Genomic DNA, 15,171 nt, shown 5'->3' with positions numbered 1-15,171 from the left:
TGAACGATCAAAGTAGAACTGCCAGGCTAAATATGACTTCCTGAACTGGGATTGAGTGTCAGTTCGTTGCGTCTTCCATAGGAGCATAGGGAGAAACTCAGTGGTAGAAAGGCAAATAGTGGCATGTGTGTCCTTAGACGTTTCCCTCAATTTCTTGGGCATAGCAAGGATCTGCATTCTCTCCTTCCCACCACACACCCCAGTTTGGGAACCATCTTATCAGGAGGCCTGTACCCTTTTAACCTCTGAAAAGTGGGTCCTGGAGATACTGAATAAAGGGTACTCCATCCAGTTCCAGTCTCTCCTTGGTGCGGAGCAGGGTATGGACTCCTCTCAAGAGTGTTGAGAAAGGAAGTGGACTCCCTTCTGTAGCTCAGAGCTGTGGAGCTCAGAGCTGGGGATTCTACTTATTTCCTAATCCCAAAGAAGAAAGCAGATTGGCATCGCATTCTGAATCTTCAACTCAACAAATATAGCTGTCTTAAGTATGGTGACTCTAGCATCTGTAATTCCTACCTTGGTGCCTCAAGATTGGTTCATGGTTCTCCTACTTACAAGATGCCTATTTGCATATCACAATTCACCTGGCCCACAGGAAATATGCCATTTTCCTGGTGGCAAAGTCTCATCAGTCCAAAGTGCTTCCCTTGAGACTCTCCGTGACTCTGGGGATATTCAAGTGACTAGTTGCTGTGGCAGTTGATCTAAGGAGACAAGAGATCCATATTTTCCCATAGCTCAAGGTTTGCCTCTGTGGAGGTCAGAATCAACAAAGAGAAATCCACTCTTGCCCTACTTAAAGCATAGAATTAATGGTGGGAGGGGTAAGAGTATTGGCCTATAGAGCAGTAAAGGCGTAGCTACCACTGTACAGGTACCTCACCATTCTGAGTGTCTCAGACCAACTGCAAACCTGGCCAAAGACATCAGTCAGGATGTGTGTCAGGCTCATGGGACATATGACCTCCAGCAGTATAAAAATTGTGGCCTCTTGACGTATATAAAGGTGCAACTGGTGAAAAACCTAACTTTTTCCATAGCAATTTATGCATGAGAATCATGGGAAGTTAATGCTGCTGACAGGAAGACAACTGAAACTTTTGCAATATGATTCTAGTGAAGCCTCTTGCGGATCTCCTGTACAGGGGAAAAAGATGAATGCCTGTTAGACCTATTATTGGAGAGAAGCAGATCCTGATGTCAGAAATCAACAGATGCAGATTTAATGTACTTTGGTCACATTCGGCATAGAGATGGAAATAACCTTGAGAAAGTTACAGCAGTAGTGGTAGAGGGTCATTGGAGCAGGGGATAGCCAGCCAGGAAATGGATGGATGGTGTGCAGCAGATCATTGGAAGGTCTGCTGTTGAGCGCTCCAAGTTAGTGATGAACCATGAAGGTTTCTGAAAATTTTGCTAAAATGACTGATCATTCAGACATAAATAAATGGATTTACTTAAATTCTTGCTTAACGCTGTTACTGAATGCTACTTGAATCAAGCATTCAGCTTGCTAGTCATCTTTCCTAAGCCTCATATGAATGAAGCGGAAGATAAACTCCATACCTTGAATGTGTCAGGACTCTTACCATTTGGACAGACTGAGACCATTCAGGAATTCTGCTAGACTATATTTCTGGCTTTTGCTAAACGGAATAAAATGTCAGCTTGTAGCCACACACACAATGGGTTTCAGACAGCGTTAGAACTTGCTATCTGATAGATCGCTTGGACCGACCTATGCAGATCAGTATCTATTCTAGCAGAGTTTAATCCGCCTCTGCAGCTTTGCTAAGGGACACTTCACTTTTGGAGATTTGCAGAGCAGCTACCTGCAATTTCACACATTCACCCAGTGCTACTCCTTCGTAGAGGGCTCCAGATTAAATGCCAGCTCTGACAGAATTGTCTTACAGCAGTTTTCAATAGACTCCAACCACAGACTCCAGGGCTTGGGATCACTGTATGCAAGTCACCAGAAATTACATACATATGGACAACACATATAAAAGATCTGCAGTTACTGTAGGGTAACCATTTTTTCCCATTATGTACATGGAGAAATTTTAACCATAGTAGACACCAGTGTCTACTACTACATAACCTAAAGAGGTTTGCATTCAACATTTTATTTTAAAATAATGTGATTACGAAGAATAAACTTTAAGTGATACGGAGCCAAGAGTTGAACTCAGCATTAAATCTAAGGGCTTATCTCTAATACGTTGTTTGGGGCTTGTACTTGTACAGTGGGGGGAAAAAGGAAAAATTCAACGCTGGCTGTCAGTGCATTCTGTGTCTAAACCTGGCATGGATGGCACAAAAATATTGAATTTTCAATATTTGATCTGTGGTCTCGCATGAGTTTGGCTGTCTATTTTTGTAGATTTCTCTCCTTTCCTCTTCTGAACCTGATTCCCAACCATAAAAAAGCTCATCAAAATGTTTAGGTCCTTGACTAGGGATCCTAGGTGCCATGATAATGCAAATTAATAAAAATCGCTTTCTAATGGCGTTTGTCTGAGTAGAACAAACATATGGCCAATATTTCAACTCAGCATAGGATAAAAAGGTTGAGAAGCCCTATTAGGAGCCCCTATGTTTTTGTGCATTTTATTAAATACTCATGGCCTCATTGGATCTCATATTTAACACATTTCAAAACACTGGAGCAGATTCAGCAAACTGTTTCAGACAGCTAAGGCTGTTGCACTATAGGGGAGATTCTTCTTTCTACAGAGCAGCACAATTTTTTTTTCTCCCCCAATCTGAATAATTGCTTGTTCTTGGTTTTTGTGTCTCATTTGATGCTTCTTGAGATGTCAAAGCAGAGCTAATGTATTACTATTGATTGTGATTTTTCTTGCAACAATAATTGCAGCAATTAAACTGGAAAAAAATAAGCATCACAAATCTGTGGTAAGGGGAATAAAATGGAAACCACTGTAGCTGTAAATATGTAATCTATAAAATACAGCATACTTATTGTGTGTGGGGCGGAAATGGTTTAGAAACTAGTATGCCAAGCTCGTTGGAGTCACCCCTGTGTTCATGTACCCATTTGGTTCAAGATTCAGTTTGACAAGACATGTCCCTTCTTGCGTATCCTCTTTGCAACTATAGCAGATGCTTGTCTCGGAACAAAAAGGATCATGCTTGTTAGATAAGTACTGACTTGAATCTTTGTTTGCATCTGAGATTCCATAGTTATTGTGTTATATTTTAGCAGGAAATAATTGCATCCTCTGAAATGCCCCGTTGCAGTTCTTCTGGAAGCCGCTTTCTGCATATAATTAGCTGTATATTTTCCTTTAGTGTGGAAAAAATAGAACTTCACATTGTAATTCCAACTGCATGACTTCTCTGGGGATCCGGTCCCACAGCTGGAGAAACATTGACAGGAGACTACTGTGCAGGAGAATCTGCGTAACATTTTTTTTCCTTTGGACTCCATTGCTGCTCATCACACACATTCCCAAGAGAATCCAATTTGCTTTATTTGTAAGAAACCCAAAGATGACTTTGGAAAAAGTACTCTCAAACTGAATTCCATCAACCTTCTGAAACACAGGGGAGACGTAGGACTTCCGTCATTTCCTTGCAAAATAGCAGTGTGCAAACCTCTAAATCACTGCCTGCTTCAACAAACAAGATGTATATTGATACCTCATCAAGAAGTAAGTCAGTCTTCTCTTACTCTTGGCAGAACATCTTCAGCATCTGTGAGCCAGCTACCTGGCATGAGTGTAGAATGTATTCACAGCTTGAAATGTCAGCTTTCTTCAGCCAGGGTCGTTGTGACCTCAGTGCATTCAGATACCTAGCCTGAAAATGGTGGTGCACAATAGTAGAAGAGCTTAGTTGAAGTCAACCCACATTCCCAAATGATACCAGCAGCATAGGGAGCCATATGAGCACCTTTACACTGTTAGCTACAGAGAACCCATGTTTCTTCCAAACTTCTAAGTTTTTTTCTAAACTTGAAGAATGACAAAGAATAAACATAATTCAGGCAATTTTTATTGCTCAAGTAGTGACTGGGTGGGCTTGTTTTGCATTTGGGACATCCTCCTTCTCTGCTCATGTACCAAATCTCAGTCAGGGATCCCTTCTGCCTTCTGACCTAGAAATACAAGCTCTAAACTAGTGGTTTGAGAAGCCAGTATTTTAGAGGTACCATTTTTATCCAGTAAAAAAGCTTGACATTTGTTTGTCCTTTTATTCCTGGTGTCATAAGAGGGGCATACACAATGTTTTACTGTCTTAACGGGAAAGGTGAGACCAACATTTGTGGTCGGCTGCTAGTTTTGTTCAGCCTTCTATTGTTAGGCTTATGTATAGCCCTGGGTTATCGGTCAGACTCTTGTCTCTCTCTTTCTCACCCATCCGCCACTTGCACTTCTTGTGATTCTTCTGGACAGTGTCTCGTTTGCAGTCTTCAGATAGACACTTAGTTTCCTCCTTCCTCCTAAATTGTTCCAACTTGCGCTTGCTCTTCCTTTCTCTGTCTATTGAGAGCTTCTGTAGTGGCTATAGTTTCTGCTAAAAGGGTGAGTGAGACAACAGCCCTCTTGCCGTTTTTCCTTTCCTCTCCTCTTTCGTAGGGAAGAGGTGATTCCTACACAAATTGTCTTGAAGATTGTCCTGCCTAGCATCTTTCTAGTCTTTTCTTGAAGTCCAGGAGTCAAAATGTCCGACAGGCTGTGCAATTATCTGTTGTCCAGTTGTTGATGGTGCCTAGTTACTAGGACTCCAGAGACGCTTGTGGTAGGTTGGAACCATGTATGACTTGGGGCTGGAAAGAAAACTAGTTTGATTGTTTGTTTGAATCAGAAATAGTTGTTTATCTTCAAAAGCTCTAACCAGTTTAGGGAAACCACAAGAGCTCAGCCCAAACATCCATCCTCATGGAAGCATGAACTGCAGTCTCTTTGGCTCTATTTTTTACTTATTTTTCCCCAATAGAATATAGAGATGACCTCTTCGCCCCCTCAGCTTTAGTTTGGAATTTCAGTACAGAGAGCTAAATTTCATGCTCCTCTGAGGATGAGAGAGGTTCCCATGTAAGGGCTACCAGGTATTACTAGAGTACTGAACAGCAGCAGCACTGGTAATCTTCTAACCCTCCACTTAGGCTATAGCCATATGAAAACCCATCACAGAGTCTCCATAAACAAATAGCAGAATGGCTCAAGGATCACTATAAAAGGACTTGGCTTTCGGAAGGATCTGTAGGCTCGCTTCAGCAAAAGTAAAACTGTTTCCAAGATGTGTTCACATGAAGCTCCTAAAGTCAGTGACTGGAGGTTGCTGCCTCAAGCTGTTTCAACCTTTTTCACACAATGTTAGTGTCCTGAATCTTGGTTACATTGAGACAGAGAAGTGAGATTCCTCATGCTCTATATTTGTTGGCAGGCTTTGGAAGTCTCTACCTGTTTCCTAATCAGCATGGGTTGTAACTCCTTGAGTTGGAGACCTACTGAGATGACAGTTCTGGGAATATTTTAGTTTCTCTTTTCCCATCTTATGATTCTGGGCATTTTTCTCCACTCTTGTGGGGGAGCTGTCTGGAAATGAGAGATCTGGGTAAGTAGGAAATTATTCCTTTCATAACTAACATTGGTTTTTATTTCATTAAATCAGACATCTCTCCCATACTCTTGATTCACTCAAGTGGTTGTGGAGTTTGGGCTTGGGAGGAGGATTAAGATGTTTGTTTAAAACAAAGGCAAGGAAGCATTAAACAAAGAGCAAGAACTAGGGTGCTTGTGAGTATAATCTGCAGCGGCAAAGACTTGGCAAAAGTAGACCTGTCAATTGGAATAGCAACCAATAAGTTACCTCTGAGAGTGTGTGGCAGAATCACCCAGTGGCCTATGGCTGTTCCATCAGTACAGAAAAGTTACCTTCTTTTATACAGAAACATGTGCATAAATTGGTACTGTACCTGGATGCAAAGCTGTTGTAAAGGGTGTCTTGCATGCTCTAGTGGTTTTAATAAAGTTCCTACTCTTCTAGATGTTGGTATGATTTTTTTTATCCAAGGATTAACTTTATATTTTGAAATGCTGCTGTGCAGGTCATCACCAGAACTTGTTATTCTCATACTTCGCACCTCCCCCCGAAAGAGTGATCTGATGGATTGTATTTAGTTCCTGTAAAGCTCCCCCACTCAAGCTTGCCACACAGTGTCACTCTGGATCCTGAACACACTTCGGAATGGTTGGTGCACAGCATCAGGGTCCACAGGGATGCTTGCTGCCCGGCAGGCTGATGAGGGGGAGCTTTACACCCCAGCTTGCCAGGAACTATAAATGTTTACGTGGATAAGTGCTTAGTCTTATGATGGCCAATATCCTGTATTACTACTTCTGGGCCTGCTGTGGATAGAACACTTGAAGATGAGAAAAGGTGCATTTTAGATTTCCAGAGCTCTCCATGAAACACTACAACCCAGAAGGTAACCACCTATATAAAATCTTGTACTGTGATTTGTGATTTCATAACTACAGTATTGCTTACAGTGGAAATGGTTTCTTTAGTTCGTGGTTTTTTTATTTATTTTTTAAAGATACCAGATAAAATAAGGGAAATCTCAGAGTTTAATGTGCTGGAGAAAAGCCAGTCTGCATTCCTTCTAGCGTTCCTCCATAGTACCAATGCAAGATACATTGACTCTTTGGGGAAATACTAACTCTCGCTGAGTTCAGGGTTTAAGCGAAAGAAATACATTGTAAATGTTTGGTCAGAATGGCCTCAGTAACTTATGGCGATTTGTGTGGAAGAGGCTCCAGTCTAAAGCTTGTCAACCTGCTTCTGGCAATACTACAGGGGTTCCAGCATTGTTCCTCTCCTGTAAGCCCCTCTTCTCCTCTTCTCCCCCCCCCCCCCGACATACACGCAAAAGTCCCTGTCATTTGGACAAATTAATCTGACCCATTTAGTCTGAGGAGTTCTCATTGCTAGTGTCTTGGGCAAAGATATTCTATTGCAGCATGTAGCTAGTGATCATAGTGATTATTATTAGTAATAGCCCATGTCCGCAAAGGTGAGTACATTTTCAAGCAGAGATATTTGCTAGAAGTCTAATGAAATAGCTTTTAGCTGTGTAGGATCCTAACAAGTTTGCTATTGGTGTAGCTGTATTAAACAGCTGACAAACCGTTCTGTAGGAAAGAATTTAGTGCAAAGGGTTTCTGGTTTTGTGTCCATGTCCAGCTGTGTTGAACCAAACATCTTGAGGTTTTTTTGCAGTGCCTTAAATTTGTATTTGTAAAAAGGTTGCTAGTTATCCAATTACTATCTGGTTTTCCTTTTCTGTTAAACTTGTAAAATACAGAACAAGTCTTTAATACTGCATCCCAGATGATTCTCCATATCGTGTGGGAATGAAGGATGAAAAAGTTGCTGGTGTTCACATAACTCTACCCATATTATTTTGGGGGGAGGGGGGAGAAGAACCTGACATAAATATACAATTTGGGTCCTGGGCTCACTAAGTTTCATATTAAATTAAAATCGGCCTGTCAGATGTCTTAAAATCTCAAATTGAAAGTTTAAATGTTTCTATAGACTTAATGTTGGTCTCTGTTAATCTCAGTCCTTGTATGCTGTCAACCACTACCGGTCTTGATGATTTAATCTGGACTACCTTACATTTCTAATGTTCACCACTTTGGGATATTCTTAAACTACAGAGCTTTTGGGATGCAATATGAAAATTCATCTGGTGTTGTAATGATTTTGAAATCCACTCCTATAATGACACTTGTCACAAAAGTTGCCTCTCTAAAGTTGTCGTCATTAAAGTCCGTTAATGGCTATTAGCCAGGATGGGTAAGGAATGGTGTCCCTAGCCTCTGTTTGTCAGAGGTGGAGATGAATGGCAGGAGAGAGATCACTTGATCATTACCTATTAGGTTCACTCCCTCTGGGGCACCTGGCATTGGCCACTGTCGGCAGACAGGATACTGAGCCAGAGGGACCTTTGGGCTGACACAGTATGGCCGTTCTTAAGTTCTTACGTCATTTTATTTTCTCACAGGAGATGCACATTTTGCCCTGGGTTTGGATAGAAACGGTGTGGTTCTAATCTGAAATGTAAAAATGACATAGCTTCATTCAGTGTATCTACTTCTTTTGTGTATTCTGTGTATGTATCTGAGTTTTCTGCTTTTGACTGTTTGCACTGCATAACTAATGTGGCTGAGTGAGCTAGATTTTATTCCTCCTTGTAGGTTAACAGAGCTGTCTTGGGTGTCAGCAAGAACCTAATTTAATTTGGCTGTGGGGTTACACAGCCTAACTTTGCTCATATCCCAAATAGTTATGCATCTAGTGGACATAACTTGCTAATGTTAGTTTCAGCACCATAACAAAAGTGGTGAAAGCTAGAAACAAAATATCTGAGGTGAAAACCATATGGGGTTAAAAACAAAGTTTGTGTCCGAACCCACTACTTTAAATGTACTTGAGTGATTATAATAGACTTCAGGATATGTTTGCTGGCTCTAACAACTGTATGAATTATTAGCAGCAGACAGTTGAGCTTGTTAAAAGGGGCATTATTAAATTAAAAGAAGACTTCGTTGGGGTGGCAAATGACTCCCATTTTATTTTTTAGTGGAAACTCGGTGGGCTTGTTGAAGGCTGGGTGAGATGACTGGGAAAGCATAGAAAGGCTTACTGTCTGTGTGGGAAAGGAAGGGGGTAGTAATTAAGGTTGGAGAGTAGTGTCTTAAGTGTGCATGCCACACTACCAGTATTTTATTTGGATATGTGAAGTCAGATGTGCTTTAGCCAGACTTCCAAAGTGGAATGAACTGCTTTTGATTTGTTTCACTATGTAGTTAAGGTCCATAAGGAACTAGACTAGGACAGAATATTCTCAATCTTTGCTCACTTCAATCCCAGCAAGGGATTAATCCACTCCAGAAGTCTAAACTCTTCTAGACTGCATGGGAGCCAGGACAGTATTAATTTCAACATAACTAAAATTAGGATAATGAGTTTGTGGTGCTGCATGAATAGTGCATATAAACAAGACCAACTCCTTGACAGGGAGCAGCAAACTGCTTGAAATAATTCAAATGCCACACACTGTCCATCAAAACAGTTTCCACAGAAGACTTTTCACCTGTCCTAGGTGAAAACAATGAGCTAGCAGCAGCATATGACCACTCACTGGTGCCTATGGAGAACTGATATCTGCATGAGGGCATTAAGTTTTATAAAATTTGAGTCTGGAAACTAACACTTTTTGGGTAAACCTCTTGTGAAATCGGATTGTAAACACTTGAATTTCCCACCCAACCTTTAACTTTGCCCCACAAATACTATGTCACTTGAGCTGTGAGTGACAGACTCTTTTTTCCAATGAAAAGCCTTCTGACTGGTACACAAAAAACGGGGGAGTCCTTGGGTTGCAATCCTTAGATATCCTTCATCTGTCCTACCTAATGCCATCCATTCACCCTCTGAATACTGGTCAGAGAGCACACCATTTCACACAGAAGCCAGCAGTCAAGTTTTTACCAAGTGCACCTTGAAGTTACAGGCCACAATTCCCTAATACCTAGCACAGGGCATGCCTGAGATCTCCTGATGGATGACCTAGATCAAAAGATGAGTGTAAGCAAGAGAAGCTTACAGTTTAAAAAAAAAAAAAGCCCTATTACTATATAAGTCTGTCTTGTTCTTGTGTAAATGTCTTTTTGCAATTAGTGTGGCTCTTTCACCAATATGTGTACCATAAGCAAAGCTGAGGGGACAGAATCAAGGTCCGTGTTGAATCCTTAACTGTGAAGACTTTCATATTTTGACACTTTAAAATAAAGGTTTTAATGCTGTATTGAGAGAAATGCAAAACTATATGTAGTAGCTTGCCTTCATATGCTCTTGGCTTGTCCTTCTCACGGTATTTTATCTGGAAAATAGCATTGGCTCCAAATCGCTTCGCTTTTCTTGATATTTATTAAAAGGAAAACTTTCAATGTAAAATAAACATTGCATGACTGATGGCAAAAAGATGCATTAATATTCACTAGAGCTCAGAATATCTGCCTTCAATCAAGGACTGGCTGTCAGGTCTTCAACGAGTAATTCTATTGGAAAAGACAACTTGCAAAGCTAGAGGAAAAGCAGCCTAGTTCGAACTGATTTGAGACTTGCTGCTTCTCTTTATAACTAAAAACTCCAGGTTTTCAGACCTAGACTTCCTGCTTTTTCATACTTGATTTAAAAAAAAAATCTTAGTATTAGAAATACAGCTAAAGAGATACACATTTAACATAACTCCCCAAATTGATGCATTTTTATGCACATTTATTTTTTTAAGGCTTTTTAGGTTCAGTTCTTGCTGATCTTGTTCTATAGTGATTTTTTTTTAGTTTTGTTTCATTAGTTTGAATATTCTCATTTTTCAGTCTTCAGAATGTTTCATTTTACTGAAATGGTTTAAATCTTTTACTTGAAGTTAGAAGTAAGGTTTTTAAATAGATAATGAGTTTTTTTTTTTGGATCTGGTTATTAAACAAGGTGGTTCTAGATGCATAGGTTTTTTGGAGTTGCTTCACTATAAAAGGGTGTGTGTGTGTGTGTGTGTGTGTGTGTGTGTGTTAGGTCACGCTTTTTTCCTTTCCCTTCCTCCTCCTCCTTCAATGTCAGAATAGACAGTCTTTTGTTAGCTATCCACTTCTAGAAGCTGGACCTGTACAGTATTTGAACACAGTTAAAATTAATAAAACGTCTACAAAATTCACTTCATTTTTAAGACTATCAATGTCTTAAATCATTGTAATGGAATGACATTGTGGATTCCGTCTCTTATAAGTAGAGTGACCAGTTAGCAAGTGTGAAAAATCTGGCTGGAGTGGGGAATAATAGGAGCCCGTTTAAAACAAACAAACAAAAAAACAAATCGGGACTGTTCCTATAAAATCAGGACATCTAGTCACCCTACTTATAAGAATTGATGACACTGATAACACCAAAGGAGGGACCTGCTTCTCCTACAGGCTTTAGCTGTTAATGAGATCGCAAACTCTTTTAGGAGAAATCAAATCCTGAAATCAAGTCCTGAAAGGAACGTATTCAATCAAATCTACCATGCAACTAGTTTAAAATAATAAGCCATTACTTTACTTTTGTGTAGGAAAAAGTTGTGCTTTTAAAATACCTAAATACTTTTTAAAAAGGGGGTTAAAAGCTTGGTTAATTATAACAATTTGAATTTTTTTAGCTTTTTTTTTTTTCTTCTGATTTTCAGGAAATAAGTGGTAACCTTAAATTTTCAGTTGTTTGATTTGTTGTCTTATAGAAATGTTTAGAAATTCCAGATTAGACATAACATGAGCTAATTACTCAGTGTAGCTAAATGATTCTTATTAATGAATTCCAAAATGTAAAGTGTTCAGTCCTTGTGTAGGAAATTCCTTTGTAGAACTCCACACACATCCGTTTCCAGAATGGATTTGACAAGAGACGTTTGCAGTCAGTGCACTGAAAGTGAAAGTTCCTGCACTTACCTTTTTTCTGCACTTTGTCCCCTAACGAGCATCCCCTTCATCTAGCATGCTTTGTCAAAACAGTGGAAAACATTAGTCTATCCCAAACTTTCAGATGCCCCACTTAGAGCTTTAACTTATTCGTCCTTCTTTTAGACCTCTCTCTCAAGATGCAATAAAGAGAAATGGTACTTAAACATAGCCATCAAATTTATACTGCAATTCACACACATACTTAGGCCTATGCATTTGACCCAGATATAGGGGGCAGAGAGTTCATGGAGACATGATCTTTACCTTGGTCGTAAATGACACCTTCTGACTGTAGAGAATAAAATGCCTGGGAAGACCTGTAGGTATATTTCTTCCAAGTAACTGCTAGTTCTTGGGTTGAAACATGTTCAGCAACAGAACTGTGTAGAGCAGCTCCCTGATCCACCATACACCTTCATCATGCATTTATAAACTGGACTTTCCTGGGCTCATGTCTTCTGGCAGAAGGGTACTCCATCCTGTGGTAATTGCCTACCTCTTTACTTAATTTTCCCTCAGTCATAGCCCAGTCTTTCTTTCCACTCATTGTTTGTAAATAATATATAAAAATAAGGGTGGTTTTATACTCTATTGCGGCTGACTGTTTCCCATGCGGTTAAGAGTTCAGTGGATGTGCCAGTAAAGGGTAGACTTTCTTAATTTTCTTTCAAGAAAGAAATAGCCATTGACCTGAATCTCTTTGTATCACTCTAGGTCTTTGAAAACCAATAGACCATATCCCTAAACTATCCTTTTTTCAGCTCTGTGTGTATGTGTGAAGCTATTTAGTGTGTACATTACATGGTAGCTATGTTAATAATCTTAGCTTTAGAACATCTACGTCCATGATCAGCCACTGGTTGATGGTTCTAGTTGTCTCAAAAGACTACAAGGAAGGGATCCAACCCTTGCATAAAGGTCTGTGGACATGTCTTAGAAGAAAAATTGACAGGCAAGACAAATTTCTATATCAAGAAAAGTGTGTGTGTGTGTGTGTGTGCATATATAACCACACAGTCACTCATCTTTATCTGCTGTAGCAGCTTACAGGGAATTCTTAACAGTCCCATTGAAGTGCTCTTGCTCTGAAGAAATTGGGTCAGATGTATCCCAATATAGGTATGAGATCAGAGGCAAAAAATAGAAATTTACATCTGGGGAGTGGAACACCTGGCAGGAGACATTATGAAACAGATTCTATGGGGAAAAAACTGCAAATCTCTCTCTCGGGCGATGGTTGACATCAGTTTGCCGTGCAATATGGCTGGGGGTGGGGAAGGCCCTGTTCAGTGTTAGTGGTTTACAAGTAGGATTTGTCTAGTCAGTTGGGTTGTGGCTTCCCTGACATGATGAGTTAAGTTCTGGGCACTGCATTTCTGGAAAACCTGACAAATTGGAGGGAGTTTAGAGATGAGCAATAAAAATGATAGAGGGCTGGTGAGCTTAACTTTCAAGGAGAGTTCAATAGCAAAATATGTATAGCATGTCCAAGTGATTTTTGGCCTTGGCTACAGTGCCACTTTCTTAATCTCCCATCGTGTATTACTGCTTGTGGCAGCAACAGGTGCTGGTTTAAATGAGTGGTGGTTAGAAACTCTTAGAACAGGTCTGCATGAATATAGTGGCTTAAAAATGCCAAGGGCTGATCAGTGGCTGAATCAGTCCAGGTAGAGGTCTAAGGGAGGGCAGTACCCTGCAGATATTTTGAAGGGTGCAAACACTATTGATTTTGAGTTTCTAAAATATAACACTGCTCTTCAGCCAAAATGCTTCTGAAATAAATGTAGTCAAACTTTACTAATTCTGGGTCACTGAGAACAAAAGTGATGCTTAAAATTGTTGATTGGCTCTAGTTTCCAAAATATGCTATTGGGTCAGTATATACGACCCTTGACTTGGGAATGGCGGAGGATAAGTAAGTTATAAAGGAAGGGATCTCAATTTAAACCAGAAATGACTAAACTACATCTTTGACTGGATCTATGAATAAATCTATGACTGGGTTTGGACAGTACTTGCTTTTTAGGCAAAACAATGAACGATGCAATCTGAAGCTGGTATTGCGTCATGCATGATATGAATGCATCATGTTATTCCTAGAAGTCATGGATGATGCAATCATAACGAAGCTTACATCACTCTGCTGAACAAATTGCCCTATATCAGCTCTAGAAATCATACGGTGTCGTGCTCTCTTATTTGTCAGTGTTTGATTTTGCAAAGGGACACATTTCTGTTTAGCCAAAGTGAGCAGAGATGCCTCGTACTTGTGTGAACAGTGCAGATAACTTCTGCTATGTTTGTGGTGAAGTGACTTTTGCATCACAAAAGCGCAGTATCACCACTATGGTTAAGAGAGCCTATCGCCTTTATTTTGGCTGCAAAATTGGAGATCAGGACAAGAGGTGGGCCCCACACACATGCTGCAACACTTGTGCAACAAATCTTCGCCAGTGGTTGAACAGGAAAAGGAAATCACTGCCTTTTGCAGTGCCAATGATTTGGAGAGAGCCAACAGATCATACCAGCAATTGTTACTTCTGCATGGTGCCTCTAGTTGGGAAAGGTGTGTGTCAAAGAAGAAAAAGTGGACTGTGCATTATCCAAACATTCAATCAGCTATACGCCCAGTACCCCATGGAGAAGGACTGCCGGTTCCTGATGCACCAGAATCATTCTCACTTGGGTCAGACGAGGAAAAGGAAGGAGGATGAAACTTCTGGTCCTGAACCATCAATGTCACAGGACCCACATTTTCTCCCATCCTCCTCCTCTGAACCACACCTCATAAACACAAGGCGAACTGAATTACCTTGTCAGGGATTCGGAACTACCCAAGAGTAAGACAGAGCTGTTGGGCTCCAGACTACAGCAGTGGAATCTCCTGGCAGGTGATGTTAGGGTTTCCATGTTCCATGACCGTCAAAAGGATCTTGTCCCATTCTTCTTCATGGAAGGTGATCTTGTAGCCTGCAACAACATCGATGGTGTGATGGCAGCCCTCAACATCGTTCACGATCCAGATGAGTGGAGACTGTTCATTGATACATCGAAGACTAGTCTTAAAGCTGTTTTACTGCATAATGGCAATGTTTTGCCATCAATTCCAGTTGGTCATGCAGTCCATATGAAGGAAACCTATGACAACATGAAACAACTTTTGAGGTGCGTAAACTATGACCAACTTCACTGGCAGCTTTGTGGCAATTTGAAGGTTGTTGCTCTCTTGCTTGGTCTGCAGACTGGATACACAAAGTACTGCTGTTTTCTCTGCGAATGGGATAGTCGTGCAAGAGATTCCCACTACATCAAGAAAGATTGGCCACTCTGACAGTCATTGGCGCCTGGGAGGAAAAGTGTTCAGCATCCACCACTTGTTGAATCAAGGAAGATTCTGTTACCACCCTTCCACATCAAGCTGGGTCTGATGAAGAACTTTGTCAAGGCCATTGACAAAACGCAAGCATCTTTCAAGTACCTCCGAGGAAAATTTCCAAGGTTAAGTGAAGCTAAGATAAAGGAAGGTGTCTTTGTTGGTCCTCAGATTCGTGAACTTCTTCGAGATGATGCATTTGACCATGCACTGCGTGGCAAGGAAAAGACTGCCTGGAAAGCCTTCCAGTTAGTGGCAATA

General features: G+C 40.5%; 1 protein-coding gene across 49 annotated transcripts in view; it reads left to right on the top strand.

Moving 5' to 3' along the window:
• The window catches only part of ELAVL2 (ELAV like RNA binding protein 2), a 147,719-nt gene that overhangs the window by 84,707 nt on the left and 47,841 nt on the right, over window positions 1-15,171 (top strand). The window lies entirely within an intron of this gene.

This window comes from Chrysemys picta, chromosome 6 (assembly GCF_011386835.1).
Source record: "Chrysemys picta bellii isolate R12L10 chromosome 6, ASM1138683v2, whole genome shotgun sequence".
Lineage (NCBI taxonomy): Eukaryota > Metazoa > Chordata > Testudines > Emydidae > Chrysemys > Chrysemys picta.
The sequence above is the reverse complement of the archived record's forward strand: the minus strand, read 5'-3'. Positions and strand labels throughout refer to the sequence as shown.